Here is a 5,000-nt window from a genome sequence, read left to right on the forward strand (position 1 = left end):
TTGCACCAGCCTCGCAATCGCTTCACCTGCACTTACACACAGTCTCAGACTTCCCTTTCTTTAGGGCCCAGCACAAGCAGCAGACCAGCACACCACCAGCAGCTTGGGGTGAGTGTGAAGTGCAGAAAGATTCTCAATTTTCCTTCAGAAAGAGTGTATTTTAGTGTTATTGCTGTTTTTTTATTTATTTTAAGAAAGGAAAAAAGAGTAGAAGAAATAATAAATGAAAACAAACATTAGAGAGGACTCTATGCATTTGTTCTAAGACGTGCACCACCTACTGTCTGCAAGAGGCAAAATGCCTAGAGCACCTGGTATTCCCAGGCAGTCTCCCATGCAAGTACTAACCAGGCCCGACAATGTTTAGCTTTTGAGATCAGACAAGATCAGGCGCATTCAGGGTGGTATGGCCATAGGTAGAATGTGCTCCTGTTTCAGGCCTCTTGTGTTGAGACAACCCACCGGTCTGGAGCCTGCTGCTCTCAAACACACCTGCACTCTACTGTTCACAAACTGCCCTCCTTCACAAACTTCTTACAGAGGACCAAGCACACACCCTGTTTTGCACCAGCCTCGCAATCGCTTCACCTGCACTTACACACAGTCTCAGACTTCCCTTTCTTTAGGGCCCAGCACAAGCAGCAGACCAGCTCACCACCAGCAGCTTGGGGTGAGTGTGAAGTGCAGAAAGATTCTCAATTTTCCTTCAGAAAGAGTGTATTTTAGTGTTATTGCTGTTTTTTTATTTATTTGAAGAAAGGAAAAAAGAGTAGAAGAAATAATAAATGAAAAGTAACATTAGAGAGGACTCCATGCATTTGTTCTAAGACGTGCACCACCTACTGTCTGCAAGAGGCAAAATGCCTACAGCACCTGGTATTCCCAGGCAGTCTCCCAACCAAGTACTAACCAGGCCCGACTCTGCTTAGCTTCTGAGATCAGACAACATCAGGCGCATTCAGGGTGGTATGGCCGTAGGCAGAATACACTCCTGTTTCAGGCCTCTTGTGTTGAGACAGACGCTGGTCTGGAGCCTGCTGCTCTCAAACACACCTGCACTCTACTGTTCACAAACTGCCCTCCTTCACAAACTTCTTACAGAGGGCCAATCGCACACCCTGTTTTGCACCAGCCTCACAATCGCTTCACCTTCACTTACACACAGTCTCAGACTGCCCTTTCTTTAGGGCCCAGCACAAGCAGCAGACCAGCTCAGCACCAGCAGCTTGGGGAGAGTGTGAAGTGCAGAAAAATTCTCAATTTTCCTTCAGAAAGAGTGTATTTTAGTGTTATTGCTGTTTTTTTATTTATTTTAAGAAAGGAAAAAAGAGCAGAAGAAATAATAAATGAAAAGTAACATTAGAGAGGACTCTATGCATTTGTTCTAAGACGTGCACCACCTACTGTCTGCAAGAGGCAAAATGCCTACAGCACCTGGTATTCCCAGGCAGTCTCCCATCCAAGTACTAACCAGGCCCGACTCTGCTTAGCTTCTGAGATCAGACAAGATCAGGCGCATTCAGGGTGGTATGGCCTTAGGCAGAACACACTTCTGTTTCAGGCCTCTTGTGTTGAGACATCCCGCCGCTCTGCAGCCTGCTGCTCTCAAACCCACCTGCACTCTACTGTTCACAAACTGCCCTCCTTCACAAACTTCTTACAGAGGGCCAATCGCACACCCTGTTTTGCACCAGCCTCACAATCGCTTCATCTGCACTTACACACAGTCTCAGACTGCCCTTTCTTTAGGGCCCAGCACAAGCAGCAACAGACCAGCTCACCACCAGCAGCTTGGGGTGAGTGTGAAGTGCAGAAAGATTCTCAATTTTCCTTCGGAAAGAGTGTATTTTAGTGTTATTGATGTTTTTTTATTTATTTTAAGAAAGGAAAAAAGAGTAGAAGAAATAATAAATGAAAAGTAACATTAGAGAGACTCTATGCATTTGTTCTAAGACGTGCACCACCTACTGTCTGCAAGAGGCAAAATGCTTACAGCACCTGGTATTCCCAGGCAGTCTCCCATCCAAGTACTAACCAGGCCTGATGCGGCTTAGCTTCTGAGATCAGGCGCATTCAGGGTGGTATGGCCATAGGCAGAATACACTCCTGTTTCAGGCCTCTTGTGTTGAGACAGCCCGCCGGTTTGGAGCCTGCTGCTCTCAAACACACCTGCACTCTACTGTTCACAAACTGCCCTCCTTCACAAACTTCTTACAGAGGGCCAATTGCACACCCTGTTTTGCACCAGCCTCACAATCGCTTCATCTGCACTTACACACAGTCTCAGACTGCCCTTTCTTTAGGGCCCAGCACAAGCAGCAACAGTCCAGCTCACCACCAGCAGCTTGGGGTGAGTGTGAAGTGCAGAAAGATTCTCAATTTTCCTTCAGAAAGAGTGTATTTTAGTGTTATTGCTGTTTTTTTATTTATTTTAAGAAATGAAAAAAGAGTAGAAGAAATAATAAATGAAAAGTAACATTAGAGAGGTCTCTATGCATTTGTTTTAAGACGTGCACCACCTACTGTCTGCAAGAGGCAAAATGCCTACAGCACCTGGTATTCCCAGGCAGTCTCCCATCCAAGTACTAACCAGGCCCGAGGCTGCTTAGTTTCTGAGATCAGGCGCATTCAGGGTGGTATGGCCATTGGCAAAATACACTCCTGTTTCAGGCCTCTTGTGTTGAGGCAACCCACCGGTCTAGAGCCTGCTGCTCTCAAACACACCTGCACTCTACTGTTCATAAACTGCCCTCCTTCACAAACTTCTTACAGAGGGCCAAGCACACACCCTGTTTTGCACCAGCCTCGCAATCGCTTCACCTTCACTTACACACAGTCTCAGACTGCCCTTTCTTTAGGGCCCAGCACAAGCAGCAGACCAGCTCAGCACCAGCAGCTTGGGGTGAGTGTGAAGTGCAGAAAAATTCTCAATTTTCCTTCAGAAAGAGTGTATTTTAGTGTTATTGCTGTTTTGTTTATTTATTTGAAGAAAGGAAAAAAGAGTAGAAGAAATAATAAATGAAAAGTAACATTAGAGAGGACTCTATGCATTTGTTCTAAGACGTGCACCACCTACTGTCTGCAAGAGGCAAAATGCCTAGAGCACCTGGTATTCCCAGGCAGTCTCCCATGCAAGTACTAACCAGGCCCGACAATGTTTAGCTTTTGAGATCAGACAAGATCAGGCGCATTCAGGGTGGTATGGCCATAGGTAGAATGTGCTCCTGTTTCAGGCCTCTTGTGTTGAGACAACCCACCGGTCTGGAGCCTGCTGCTCTCAAACACACCTGCACTCTACTGTTCACAAACTGCCCTCCTTCACAAACTTCTTACAGAGGACCAAGCACACACCCTGTTTTGCACCAGCCTCGCAATCGCTTCACCTGCACTTACACACAGTCTCAGACTTCCCTTTCTTTAGGGCCCAGCACAAGCAGCAGACCAGCTCACCACCAGCAGCTTGGGGTGAGTGTGAAGTGCAGAAAGATTCTCAATTTTCCTTCAGAAAGAGTGTATTTTAGTGTTATTGCTGTTTTTTTATTTATTTGAAGAAAGGAAAAAAGAGTAGAAGAAATAATAAATGAAAAGTAACATTAGAGAGGACTCCATGCATTTGTTCTAAGACGTGCACCACCTACTGTCTGCAAGAGGCAAAATGCCTACAGCACCTGGTATTCCCAGGCAGTCTCCCAACCAAGTACTAACCAGGCCTGACTCTGCTTAGCTTCTGAGATCAGACGACATCAGGCGCATTCAGGGTGGTATGGCCGTAGGCAGAATACACTCCTGTTTCAGGCCTCTTGTGTTGAGACAGACGCTGGTCTGGAGCCTGCTGCTCTCAAACACACCTGCACTCTACTGTTCACAAACTGCCCTCCTTCACAAACTTCTTACAGAGGGCCAATCGCACACCCTGTTTTGCACCAGCCTCACAATCGCTTCACCTTCACTTACACACAGTCTCAGACTGCCCTTTCTTTAGGGCCCAGCACAAGCAGCAGACCAGCTCAGCACCAGCAGCTTGGGGTGAGTGTGAAGTGCAGAAAAATTCTTAATTTTCCTTCAGAAAGAGTGTATTTTAGTGTTATTGCTGTTTTTTTATTTATTTTAAGAAAGGAAAAAAGAGTAGAAGAAATAATAAATGAAAAGTAACATTAGAGAGGACTCTATGAATTTATTCTAAGACGTGCACCACCTACTGTCTGCAAGAGGCAAAATGCCTACAGCACCTGGTATTCCCAGGCAGTCTCCCATCCAAGTACTAACCAGGCCCAACACTGCTTAGTTTTTGAGATCAGACGAGATCAGGCGCATTCAGGGTGGTATGGCCATAGGCAGAATACACTCCTGTTTCAGGCCTCTTGTGTTGAGACAACCCACCGGTCTGGAGCCTGCTGCTCTCAAACACACCTGCACTCTACTGTTCACAAACTGCCCTCCTTCACAAACTTCTTACAGAGGGCCAAGCACACACCCTGTTTTTCACCAGCCTTGCAATCGCTTCACCTTCACTTACACACAGTCTCAGACTGCCCTTTCTTTAGGGCCCAGCACAAGCAGCAGACCAGCTCAGCACCAGCAGCTTGGGGAGAGTGTGAAGTGCAGAAAAATTCTCAATTTTCCTTCAGAAAGAGTGTATTTTAGTGTTATTGCTGTTTTTTTATTTATTTTAAGAAAGGAAAAAAGAGCAGAAGAAATAATAAATGAAAAGTAACATTAGAGAGGACTCTATGCATTTGTTCTAAGACGTGCACCACCTACTGTCTGCAAGAGGCAAAATGCCTACAGCACCTTGTATTCCCAGGCAGTCTCCCATCCAAGTACTAACCAGGCCCGACTCTGCTTAGCTTCTGAGATCAGACAAGATCAGGCGCATTCAGGGTGGTATGGCCTTAGGCAGAACACACTTCTGTTTCAGGCCTCTTGTGTTGAGACATCCCGCCGCTCTGCAGCCTGCTGCTCTCAAACCCACCTGCACTCTACTGTTCACAAACTGCCCT

The 5,000-nt window shown here is 46.3% G+C and overlaps 2 non-coding genes and 7 pseudogenes across 2 annotated transcripts; all 9 read right to left on the reverse strand.

Annotated features, from left to right (window-relative positions):
- Positions 1-299: 299 nt before the first annotated feature.
- Positions 300-418, reverse strand: LOC138251337 (5S ribosomal RNA; annotated as a pseudogene).
- Positions 419-861: 443 nt separating this feature from the next.
- Positions 862-980, reverse strand: LOC138255694 (5S ribosomal RNA; annotated as a pseudogene).
- Positions 981-1,422: 442 nt separating this feature from the next.
- On the reverse strand, positions 1,423-1,541 carry LOC138254725 (5S ribosomal RNA). Its single transcript, XR_011197379.1, has one exon. It is a non-coding gene; the product is annotated as a 5S ribosomal RNA (ribosomal RNA).
- Positions 1,542-1,986: 445 nt separating this feature from the next.
- On the reverse strand, positions 1,987-2,095 carry LOC138252367 (5S ribosomal RNA; annotated as a pseudogene).
- Positions 2,096-2,541: 446 nt separating this feature from the next.
- LOC138252078 (5S ribosomal RNA) lies at positions 2,542-2,650 on the reverse strand (annotated as a pseudogene).
- Positions 2,651-3,094: 444 nt separating this feature from the next.
- LOC138251338 (5S ribosomal RNA) lies at positions 3,095-3,213 on the reverse strand (annotated as a pseudogene).
- Positions 3,214-3,656: 443 nt separating this feature from the next.
- Positions 3,657-3,775, reverse strand: LOC138255808 (5S ribosomal RNA; annotated as a pseudogene).
- Positions 3,776-4,217: 442 nt separating this feature from the next.
- Positions 4,218-4,336, reverse strand: LOC138254411 (5S ribosomal RNA). Its single transcript, XR_011197074.1, has one exon. It is a non-coding gene; the product is annotated as a 5S ribosomal RNA (ribosomal RNA).
- A 443-nt stretch (positions 4,337-4,779) lies between these two features.
- LOC138256360 (5S ribosomal RNA) lies at positions 4,780-4,898 on the reverse strand (annotated as a pseudogene).
- Positions 4,899-5,000: the final 102 nt, after the last annotated feature.

This window comes from Pleurodeles waltl, chromosome 8, assembly GCF_031143425.1.
Source record: "Pleurodeles waltl isolate 20211129_DDA chromosome 8, aPleWal1.hap1.20221129, whole genome shotgun sequence".
Classification (NCBI taxonomy): domain Eukaryota; kingdom Metazoa; phylum Chordata; class Amphibia; order Caudata; family Salamandridae; genus Pleurodeles; species Pleurodeles waltl.